The sequence below is a fragment of the Lissotriton helveticus genome, chromosome 2_1, assembly GCF_964261635.1.
Source record: "Lissotriton helveticus chromosome 2_1, aLisHel1.1, whole genome shotgun sequence".
NCBI lineage: Eukaryota > Metazoa > Chordata > Amphibia > Caudata > Salamandridae > Lissotriton > Lissotriton helveticus.
In genome coordinates, this window is record NC_136059.1 from 1,225,623,633 (window position 1) to 1,225,636,048 (window position 12,416).

The following is a 12,416-nucleotide window of genomic DNA, read 5'->3' on the forward strand; positions in this document are numbered from 1 at the left end:
AGACACAAAACAATGACAAATGTTTTAAAGAATTTCATGAGGGGGAAGTAGAGAATGGCGAATGTAATATTGACTTTGGTGGTGCAGATAAATCTTACCAATTTAAAACATTATACAAGGCAATTCGCTCAAACATTCAATTTTTTTAGCCTTGGACTTAATGCCAACGTATTGAGGAGTGTAGTTGGACTACAGTGGCATCTCAGGTTTCACATAAATCGTAGATGCTACCAACATGGAAGTCCATAGACTTCTCAACACAGAGCTTTCAAGAAACGAGCATCACACTAACCCCAGCTCTGGACTAACCACTTATTTAATTAGATCCAACCTGCAAGCAAACACCCAATTATAAAGACAATATACTATACACAACCTCAAATACCTTTAGGACTTCAAAAAGAAAACAGCTAGCAAACAAAATCCTACAAGCAAAACACTGTTTAACTTAAATGTTCACACAATTAAAAGAGAAGCAAGGATAGGGAAACTATTTGGAGAAAGATGGGCTATGTAAACAACAAACCCTACTGAAATTTTTCGGATGACAACAAAAAAACCTTCAAAATGAAACAAAATGCTATCTGCGGTTACATGACTTAGAAGCAAACTGTAGTTATTTTAAAATAACCTCTACAGAAAACAAATGAGCACACAAGAAATGTCCACAAACATTTCCCAAATATCGCTCCCGTACTCTCAATTAAAGTTACTCTTCTTTCTCAACTTGTGGTCAAACACATGGCTGGACGCACGACTATGGTCAATCCTGTACATCTACCTTCAGCCACAACTGTTCAAGACATCAAGCCAATAACAACGTCAACACCCAATATTACACAAAATATCAGAAATGTTAGTAATGGGAAAAACATCGGAACTGTCAACCTTCAAAAAGAGGGGGAGGGGGGGAAGTAGCACTGATCCAAAAGTACTCTCCAACATCTCACCCATGGTCAGTCTGCCACAATCATGGACTTCAAAGTCACCTACAAGCAAAACATCCTTAAAGTCATGCTTCAGACTCAGAAACACGCCTGGACCTTTTTACAGCATTTTGGCCCAATAAACCATATTGCTCAGCTGCCTATATTGAAAAAAAGAGAAAAAGCAAGACATAGCCCTTTCCCCCAGCTAAACCTTACCTATCGGATAGTGCAAAGTGAAGAAAATGAGGACTCAAAGGATCATATCTTTGACACAACTAGGTTACCTTACTTTGTCCTACATCGATCTTTGCCTCACTCATCAATTTCTTTCAGCAAGCCTCGTCAAAATACAGCCCACCATTCTGACTGTATGCTGATAGACCCAAATTCAATTTTAGGTCAGAAATGATTGTAAAATCCAAAGTGTCATGCGAGACGGCTTTATGTAGACATATTCCTTGATGGGTATCCTTTGGCTCTTCCTAAAGTAGATATTTGAAATACAGGTACTACTGTTCTAAAGTCCTGTTGAACTTGGTAAAAAAAAACAAAAAAAAACACAGAACTTACACCACTATTACTCAAACTGGGAGTGATGTTTTAACCTTCCTTATCTTTCATACCTATCATGTCTCAACACGCATTGGCAAAGCTGACAGCTCGCCTTTGAGACCTATTGGCTTTGCCAATGCTGTACAGGATTCTAGAGAGCAACTGGGAGCTGCAAGACCCTTCACGAAATGTAAAACAAACAAAAAAGTGAAAAGGACTGCAAGAGCTGGCGAGAAAAGCAACAGAGTGGGTGGGATGTTCAAATGAAAATAATGGTGGGAGGAGGGGAAAAGGACAATGGAAAGAAAAGCAGCACACAACGAATGTGCAACACAGTGTAAGGGGCAGAAGCACATGAGAGGGCAGTGCACGAGGGAGAGAGAAACCAAGTATGGGCATGTATTTGGCAGGGGGGAGAGAATCATGATGGCGAGAGCTAGAAAACAGAAGCACTCTCACAGAGTGTTTATTGATAAAGAACTGTCATTCTCTAAAATTGAGCAGAAGAATGATACAGATCGGCAAATCAAAAACTTGGTAAAGAATCTATGTTCCAGTGGGGGGGGAGGAGGGAGAACAAGGAAACATGAGTTTCCAATAGAAACAACTGGGGCCTAAGCCCTCTGTATATTTTTGGGCTAGTCCCCAACAGGTCTTTCGCAACCAGGCACCATAAGCGGTGGTAGGTGAGCCCTAAAAAAAAAAAAGTTTCCAATTCTGTTAACACCCATGCTAGGGAAACTTTAGTTGGAAATCTTTGTGGCTTTAAATGAAGAGACCTCATCACCCCAGCAGTGATCCTCCATCCAATTCCAAACACTATTTCATATACAGAGAGCAGCTTGTATGGTATACCAGACAGCATCAAAACTATTAATGCCATACCATCAGTCTTCTTGAGTCCTGTGATCCATGGTGTGTGGGTTCTTCAGCATCAGAAAAAACACTCTAATAACATTTGGTGGAAGGTGAGTGGGGCTGCAAGGAATGCAACTTTCAATGATCATAAGTATGTCTTGATTGTATGTATGAATATGCTATTTCTATAGGGTAGACCTAGCAAAAGGCAGTGGAGAGCTGCACATGGTCAAAGGTAAAGTCTACTAGTAATGGGATTGTAAGCTGGGTTGTCCATAGTTATTGGAAAGCCTTGTCAGTAGTTTTTACACATTTATGAAAATGCTAAAATGCTTACTCCAAAAAGCATCTCCAGAACAACATCACCACAGGAGCTTCTATTGGACCTCTGTAAACTCCCTCGAGCTGCTAGTCTGCGGCATATAACGATCTACAACATAAAACTGTGACCGCTGCTCTAAACCATAGCATGTCAACCACCTCTGAGATCTTAGAAGCTGTGGATGAGCTTATCTAGGGGTGCAGGAACATCTCAAACAAAAAATCACAGGTCCAACAATGGGGGAATTCCTATGAGGTGTACAGTTAAAAAAAATCCTGATTTCAGCGGAGTACTAAAAGGAACAGCTGGGGTGTCATTGATGTCAGTATTTTCTTCACATTGGCACGTACCCCCTTAAAATCTGTGAAGTTTCATTTCACCACTATCATGCTGTAATAATACATAGAGGATGCCTTGACTCAAGCCTGGTGTGCGCTTTCAGTATAACTCACACAAAATTGTAATTTTAATGCGTTTATGGTTTGAATAGATCAAGAAGCTGCAATAATATATTCCCTCGTTACCAAACAGGAGTAAACCTCTCTTCATGAGATTTTCAAAGGTAGCTGTGCTACGAGTGTGCGAATACCCAAAACTAGACGCTTCACAATAAAGTTGGTCGGATCTGCCTGGGCTGTATTTATATTACAATGCACTGAATTGGAAAGGTGAAAGCTCAGTACAAACAATGGATTTACAGGTTTTCATGAAAAAGGCACTGCTGCAGGTGTCTTGTTTGCTAAGACTTAGCTGATGAAATGTACCTTCCGGTGATATGCAGGGCCCGCTTGCCACAATGCACTGTCACCGCAAGGAGCTGTGTATTAGCTGCATAGGATATCTCTTTTTAGGTCAGGCCTACTAAACAGCACATGCCCGGTTTGTTGCGAGGCATATTGTGACTTACCAAGAAAATAAAGGGGCTTGGAGTCCTCCGATTGCTTACCACTGGCTGGCTTTCCCAGGCACTCTCATTTGCCTACTTCTTATTCGTGTCCCAGCTTGTCAATCTTGTGCTTGCCCTCCCATGGAGTAGTTCCTCTTTACAGCCTTTTTGGGTTTCGCCTGCCGAAGGCTGCGCTCTGCGCAGCTTTTCAGCGCAGGTGAAATCCTATGTTGACAATAAGCACTTCGGGAACGTCCCCCGGCTCTCATTGGCTAGCTCCATAAATGGAGGCTAGCCATTGAGTGCCGGATCTGTCCGTCAAGGCCGGACCAGATTCGGGGGCGTTCCCGAGATTTTTTCCCAGGGCGGAGTTACGTTTTTTCCCGTTACCTCCCCTTTCACTGCAAGTCTGTCCATTCCCGCCCCCTCCGTGTGCCTTTCCGCCCCCCCTCGCTGTCCTGTGCACGTTTCCGTCCGTGTCCTCTCCCGCCCCCTCCCGCCGTCCGTGTCCTCTCCCGCCCCCTCCCGCCGTCCGTGTCCTCTCCCGCCCCCTCACGCCGTCCGTGTCCTCTCCCGCCCCCTGTGTCCTCGTAGGTGCTTGTTAAAGCATTGCTCTGTCTGTTTTAATAAGACATGATTCGGCTAAGCAGCCAGTACTTCAACGTATGCAAACAATCGTGAAGACCCCATGAGCTGAGTCTCTCTTTGTTTCCCTCTGCATACGAAACTGTAATGATCAACGGCTAAACTATACAATATATCCCGCCAACCCAAGAGCAGATGCTTGCGGGACGCCTACGTTATTGCAGTTCCATATAATGTGAGGAAACGTTACGTGATCATTTAACCAATAAAGCCATGTGTTTCTTCAACCAATAGGAAATTGGTTCACATCAACCAATAGAAACACGTTTCCTTTGTTGTGATTGTAGAGAAAGTCGGTTGAAGTTTTGGCATAGCTCTGCAGCATACAAATTCCAGACCGTGTGCAAGTGAGACCACGTTTTTACTTCAACCTATAGGAAAGAGCTTCCTTTACCCAATAGGATGGCAGTGGGCGTGGCTTGGACAGCTGACTTGGTCTTCCATGCAGCCAGTGAGGGACTGGTGGCGCGGCATGCTCTGCTCTCAGGGCTCCCTGGAAGGTGCTTCTGACTTCGGATTTTCACTTCTTGGACCGGCAGCGCCGCTTTGCTTCCCCGTTTTTTTTTCACGGTTTCAGAGGATTGACAAACCAGAAACAAAGTGCGAGGCTTTCTCCAGTGCCGCGGACAGAGAGCCCGGGCAGTGCAAGCTTGGTGAGTTGCCTGGTCTGGACAGAGTTGGCAGGATATGTTCTGCCGTTTAAAAAGGTGGGAAGCCGAGTTAGTGCTGGGCGCCGGGCACAGATAAATGGTATTGTGAATCTGCGTCAGGGCTCTTTGTTTCACTTTTAAGAGAGTTTCGGGGACAAGGGCACACATGCTAGTGTTCAGCTTAGTGAGAATGGTATGTATCCCTGCAGCACGGACAGGCTCAGATAAGCATGCACCTGCAGCCCAGTGCCCTTTCCCTTACTCGTGCTTATGCCACATTTGGTAGCGGGATCTATTATGTTTCCTATTGATGCATTTACTGGCTCTCTGACTGTTGCATCCGTCACTGCTCCCCGTCTGCTGCAGCCCTATCTCAGCCACCCTACTTTCTGAATCTGCATGCCAAGTGCCTGCCCCCTCCTGCTGCCCAGTACCACCCAGCTTTTTACCTCCCTTGGACCCGTTTCTTACAGCTCCAGCCAAGTCCCACTGCTCGAAGCTGCACCTGGCTGCTGTAGGCCCCTTGCGTGCACCATGTCCCAATCAGCTAAAGCCCATTGCTTGTGTCTGCTGCAGCCGCTTTACTTTACCTGTGAAATTGAGGGACGGACTCTTCATCCGCTTTGTTTTTAAAGTTGACTTTCTTTTGATAGTACATGTTAATTCTTTACTAATGTATGCTGTAGGTTGGCCATTTTTTGTAGCTTGTATGCATTGGCTGGTTGGTGTGCAGTGGTTGCTGGTTCAGACTGTGAAGTGTGCACATTTCCTAGTATCAACAGATTGGCTGTCAGACTTGTTGAGGTGGTGCTGTACTCTTTCAGCAAACCTACACTGGCCCAACCCCAATTATAGCCCCATGTACCCTGAATCTTGGAGTCTTCCAGTGCAACAAGTTTGGAAGTCTATACATTTGAAGCATTATGTGGGCCATTTTCAGTTCGCAGTAGGAATCGGGCATAGCATACACATTCCTAGCAGTTTTGCTTTTCTTTTTATAGCAAGGCAAGGGCCTAGAGGTACCAGCTTGCAAAGACCTGTTGCCTAAAAAACTAGCGATGGGTGAAGACGTCACACATGACGTTTTAAACACTTGACAGGTAGAGAGCAGATGTGTGCATAGAACTATAAATGGTATTCTGCTGTCAGGCTCCAACTCTGCATATTAGCTCACCGGGCTTAATGTTTCAAAAAGCACCCTGGATTTCTGCGTGTTAGTTGAAATTGCTAGAGTAACATACCTGTAAGGTGAACGATTTGCCGTGTTGTGTGGTAATTTGGGGGCTAGTTACTCACACTTACTAAAGATAAACAGGGCCAAGGGCAGGGTGTCCCTTATGAAGCACATAGGATGAAACATGTTGAGTCTGAGATGTTTTGGGGAAATCTGGAAGAAGCTAATGAACCCATTGGGGTTGACCAGCAGGATCAAGGAACAGTGCTGTCATCTATATGTCGCCTTGACTTGGAATGCATGGAGGCGATAGTTATGCAGAGTCATAGATGACAGCGTTTCTAAAAGCTTCTTTATCCTTCAAGTATGAAACAAGCAGGCCCACATACAATCATCACAGTAAAGCGACCAGTTCTAAAGCATTCCTTCTCCAACACTGACACGAAAATTTTGTGACCTCATATAAATACTGTAATGACATTCTATACGTCAACATATTAATCAACACACGTTGGACAATACAACGCATAAATAAACAATTTGTCATTTACAATGCCAATAGCTCTAACTTTGTCAAAGGCGAAACCGTTGCATTGTAAATGCTTGTTGAATATCTGTCATCACTGCTTGCTTTTTAAACACTACTTTTTTCTTTTTTGAGAAGTACTCATAAAAATCAGTATTTGCAAGCCGCCTACCTCATGTAAGTCTCACCCCCGGCACTACATGTTGCCCTCTGTTGCCTGACTGCTTCTCCCTGCCCTCCAACCACATGCACTTTCTTGTGTGTCTATTGCTTCCCCCAACCGTGTCCTTGTTACTTTACCTCAACCCCAGTGTTGCTTTTTCCCGCCCTCCCCTGTTGCCTTTGTGTCCCCGCCAGCCCTCCTTCCTGTTGCTTTTACATCCCGCCTCGTGCCACTTCATGTTCTCTGCCACCTTCCCTTGTGTTGCTTTGCCGTTCACCCCCATGTTACTTTAGCATTCGTCCCACCCTCCCCATAATTCCCCATGTTGCTTTAGCATTTGTCCCACCCTCCCCAATGTTGCTTCTGCGCCCATGCCACACGCTTTAAAAAGACTTTTTTTTACTTAAACCCCGCTTAAATGCATTCTATTTTTTCCACTTATAGATCCAACTTGATCAATAACTAACAAAGAAAAAAAAACATTCAGGTACATTTTGTGGGTATGTGTGGTGTGGACACCTACCAAATGATGCGGGCAGCTGAGTCAATTCAGTTTCTTTTTTAGGTCTTGCCTGAGCCAGGGCATTCGCAGGCGAGACTTTTAGTAGGTGGGCTTCAAGAAGCCGACCACAACTTTTTGTGTGGCCTAGAGCGTGCGGTTAGGCGCACTGTTACGAGCACAGGCGCCATCTAGCTTTCCTGTCTCGTCATGGCTCATTAAGTGCATTGTTCGCGGGCGCCCTTACAGCCCGCGATCACTTTCACTTTTACGGCTGCGTCACTTTCACGGCCAATGCTTGTTTCCATTGCTTAAAGGAACAATGTGGGCAGGTTACGCCACTAAGCTTTGTGCTTGAAACCTGCACTTAAATCATCCTCATGTATGCCACGTAGGGTGTGTGCGCGCGCCTCGCCCTTGCACTTGATTTGTATATAACCTGAAGTATTTGTTCTGCCGGAGCCTTTTACGTTTAATAGACATGGAACGCGGCTCTGCTGCCTGCATGCGAGCGAGCACACCATTAGATCACGTGGACAGCTTTACCTCATTAAATACCTGCACAGGGCGCAGCCTCCCTGACAAGTGAAGCATTCCTTAAGCCAGTACTCACAACTGACCAGGACTCTATGAGCTACAGCAGTGGTATCCCCAGCTCATGGGCACAGGACTGCTGTGCTGCGCGTATGCACCGATTAACTAATTCTGCTTTTTCTCGACACGTCTCGTTACTAATTCTGCTGCTGTATAGAGTCAGTCTGTATCAACAGTTCTTAATATTTACTCCCTGAAGGAAAGAATTGCTTTAAATTGAATGAGCGCTTTTGTTTCCTCAGTAGGAGGATGGCACTCCCCTGTGACAGGTTTTAGCTACGTGCTGTATTTTAAACCCCCCCCCGGTTCCACACTCTTCCAACGTGTCTCTTTCTGAAACTGCAGTTCGTCTTCATTTACAATTTCGCTGCATGCTTTTCTTGTTTGCCTATTACTGTAGCTGGGCTTTCCAAAACTGTCTATGTCCTAGGGTGTCGGACTTGCATTATATTATGCGTGTTAATCTAGAAGCCTGAACCCTAATACAGTTCTCACTTTATCTTCAAGGGCAGTTCGGCTCTTCATGAAGGTCTGGGATTAAAGCACAAAAATGTTTACTCGACCGGCTCCTTGAAAATCCTCCCTTAAAGTGTTTAATCTAGTGGTCGAAGTGCATTAAAAAACAAGCTAATGCAATAGGTCTCGCATTTACGCAAGTTTAAGCTATGGACACTGTAAATAACAAGGCGTTTTATTTATGTTTTAAAAACAAAAACAAAAGGCATTGTTATTTGCAATGTCAATAGCTCAAACCCGCATAAATGCGAGACCTATTGCATTGCAAATGCTTGTTTTACTCTAACCACGCTGCACAGCATCGCGAATGCTCAGTTTATACATCAATGAAAAATGTGGCAGCTATATTTAGGCACCGATCACCTGACCTATAACTGCAAACAGGTCAAATGTTCCCAACAGACTGAAAATTTCTATATAAATTTAGTAACAGCATTCAAACAATGTAATGTATTATATGAATGTGTCCTTTTGTAACGTAACTGGTGCGCAAGTAAAGCGCTCCAATTCCTTCGAGTCGAGTTCGCGCTATATAAATCTGCACACAAAAAAAATGTAACCCACATCGTAAAAACACTAACTGAAGCATTAGCCATAATCTCGGTAAAATTTAAAACTATTTCCCCGGGACCAAACCTCCGAAAGAAGTAGGAACTTCCCTAAACACTGAAGACGGTACAAACTGTAGCTCAAAGTCAACAAAGGACAAGACTATTGTTATGTGTATGAGGAGATGCATGCATTAAAACGAGCAAAAGCTAGGTTTACCTTAGCGGCTTCCTTGACAGAGGGCAGACAAGGAAATCCAGTAAGTAGGGGTCGAACCTCTTTTGGGTCTCCCCGTTGTCCTTGGAGGGACCGGATACTGCTCTACGTGATGCTGCGGCGTGCAGGCTGGAGACAGGGAGAAGAGGTACGCTCTGCAGGCTACTGTGCCGAACAGCAGCGACAAGCACACTCCTGCACAGGCCAAGACCCAGCATGGTCTACTGCCAGCCGCAGAGGCAGGGGTGATCACGCACGCAGCTTCCTAGTGTAATCCTTCCGGGAGAGGGCGGGCCAAGCTGTCTGCTTCCTGTGCACTCGAGAAAGCAACCCTCCGTCCTTGCACTGCTTTCAATATAGTTCCGCCGCGAGCAGAGGTGATGCTGGCAGCAACCAGTAGAGGGCGGGAGAGCTACATTTACAGTGGCTTTCGTTTATTTTATTTTTATTTTTATTTAATGCGATTTTATATAGTGCGAACTTTACCCGAGGGTGTTAGAGCGCTTTACATAAGAACCAGTTGCAAAACATAAGGATTTAGGATTACATGCGTTACATAAAAGATACAAACCGAAAAAATTGCAAATGTCCAAGATGTAAAGTCACACAAGGAAGAGATACAAACAGAGAGAAAATTGCAAATGTACAAATAGTAAAGTCACTCAAGGAAGAGATACAAATGGATATACTCTAAGAGTCACATAGGAATGGTAGAGAGTACAAAGGTCTACTGCATATACTAGTGAATTGAGTTATCTCTATATACATATGTATACACATAGTAGATTTTCTCAGGTCAAGACCCAAAAAAACCCCCCCAGAAGAGCAGAGTTCCATTAAGTGGGGTCGGAGGGGGGACGCAGTCACAGCACCAAGAGAGGGTGGGAGGGATACAAGGGTATGGAGAAAAGGCAAATCAGAAAAGGGAAGAAACATTTGAGGATCGTCAAGGGGGAAACGAGGGAAAAGGGTAAAGGACGAGGGAATGGACAAGATGGTGGGCCCTCTCTGCTGGCCCAGAATTGCGGGGACTGCCGTAGACGTGGGGCGGCCGGGGAGCGCGGCCAGGCCTCACCTTTCTTGGCCGTGGCTGCATGGTGATCCTGCAGGTCCGGGAGAACCATAAATCCCTGGTGTGGAGAGGAGCCTCCGGCGCTGCTCTGGCCCCCAGGGGCGCGGGGAGCCCGGGCTCCGCTTCAGAGTGGCCCGGGGCAGGGGTAGCCGCTGTTGTTGGGTGGTGGGTTGGACGCCAGGCTGACGGGCTTCCCGCTCCCCACAGGCCCCTCTTGGCACGGTGCCTCTGTACTCACCGGTGTCCAGCCGCACAACCTGGGGCAGCCAGTAGGAGCTGATGAGCTGGTCTAGGGGCGGAGAGGCCGAACTCCAGCGCACCTCCTTGAGCGGGGGTACGGCGGCAGGCTCGTTCTTAACTCTATAAGGTTCTCTGTGCAAATTGAGTCGATATGCCCCACTAACTCCCACAATCCAGTTACGATTTCGAGAATGCCGTGGTTGAGGTTCGAGAAAAAACATATTTCTTCATAGTGTCTATTTGTGCATATAGTATTTTTCTGTGGACTGGCACACCTAACATATGTTACCACTTGTCCGTTTTAAATAACATTTTTAAAAAAAAGAAGAAAATCATCAAAATCCGGCATTTGTTCCTCTTTGAAATAAAACCTAAGTAATTTATAGAATCTGAAAACATCTAAAAATTATTTTATAGAGCTAGCTAAACTAATAATAATTGCTATCTGAGGTAAAGTGTAGCTGAATTGCAATGTTGAAAAATAATACTGAGGATTTTGCAGAAACTATTATCTAAGTATCTATCATTCCTTGGCCTTTCCAGAACATCATCAACATGGCTGGTATTTCCTCTCAGGAAGGTGTTAATCCCAGATAAATTTTTTAGAACAAATCTTTCTCCACACCATTTTCTCACACACGGTATCCAGTCATGTGGGTGGTTCAAAGAAACAGGCAGCACAAACAGGTCAGGTACCGTAAACCACTTTACTTAAGCAGTTTCTCCTCCACAGTGCTAACAGTGCAAGTGGGGCAACACGTTTTGGCCAGAGCCTTCAACTGGCCATAGACTTTGTAATGTGCAGAGTGTTCTTAAAGGGGGAAACCCCTCCCCCGCCACCAACAACTTATTTAAAAAGTGCTAGACTGCAAATCGGCATTATAAAAGTGCTCACTATTCAGTTATCATTTTCAATTTGGTGCCAAACTCCGGAGTATAACAATTTGATGGTTCTACAAATTCATTCACATTTGAACAATGTCTATAATGGTAAAGTACCAAGATAGTCTTGGGAAACATATATGCTAAATATGAGCTGTTGGACCTGACCTTTTCCCCCTGAAATTTTTCGCTTTTGACCCCCTTGTCTAGGATGTCTCCCCCATGGTAATAAACCTGTATAGGCCATGTGTGGTAGGAGTTGCCCTGTTTTAAAATTGTAATGTCACGAAATGGTGTGCAGGAAATATTCCCCCATTTTAGAAATGCACCTGACTGAAATGTTCTGTATGTAAAATGGATGCCATGGCCATGGGTTTTGCCACCTGACTGCCATAGGTCAGCGGTCTAGATATTATTACCCAGCCACCCCTAGCCTTTGGAGGGAAAGCCTGGCACCCAGGGTGCTCAACCCCTCCCCTTGAGCCAGTTTAGGCCAGCTTTGCCAACATTCTAGAAGGTTCTGGCACTGACTGGGAGGAGGGTATAAGTAAGGGGGATGTGCCACCAGAGAGACACACAGAGCTGGGATAGGAACATGAGGGTACCTGCTGCGAGGTGTTACCGCCAAATGGGCCTGTGAGCTGGGCCCTGCAGCCCTCAAAACCCCCCCTCTACTGTTCCCGGGGACCCCTGGTAAAGGAGGCCCCCCCCCAGGTCCCTGACACTGTGTAGGACCTTGCACCACGCCAGCGCTGCGTGAAGAAGCGCCCTGAAAGGGAAGGAGTGCTGAGGACAGGATCCCCCCAGGAGGTGAGGAGAGTTACCCGGAGATCCCTTGGCCTGCTGCTGGGACTGTCGCCTCCTCATTGATGTGTGCCTGTCAAGCGCTATCCTTGTGAAGCTGTGGCCCCCGGGGAGGCGCTGTGCTGCAGAAGTGCTGTGGCCTGTGACTGTTGTGGCCCCTAAGCGCTATAAACCTAAAGCGCCGTGCTGATCCCAGTGTTGCTGACCTGCCTCAGATAATTTGCCCCCGGACTGCCCACCAAGCGCTGTGGGAAGAGAAGCGCTGGGGCTGTGTGGCCTGAAGGAACTGTGAGGGGAATAGCGCTGGAGGAGCCTACCCTCGTTTTGGCGCGCTTGCCG

At 45.8% G+C, this 12,416-nt stretch overlaps 1 protein-coding gene across 2 annotated transcripts in view; it reads right to left on the bottom strand.

The window, feature by feature from the left end:
- Positions 1-12,416, bottom strand: part of PIGY (phosphatidylinositol glycan anchor biosynthesis class Y) — a 330,062-nt gene that overhangs the window by 1,066 nt on the left and 316,580 nt on the right. The window lies entirely within an intron of this gene.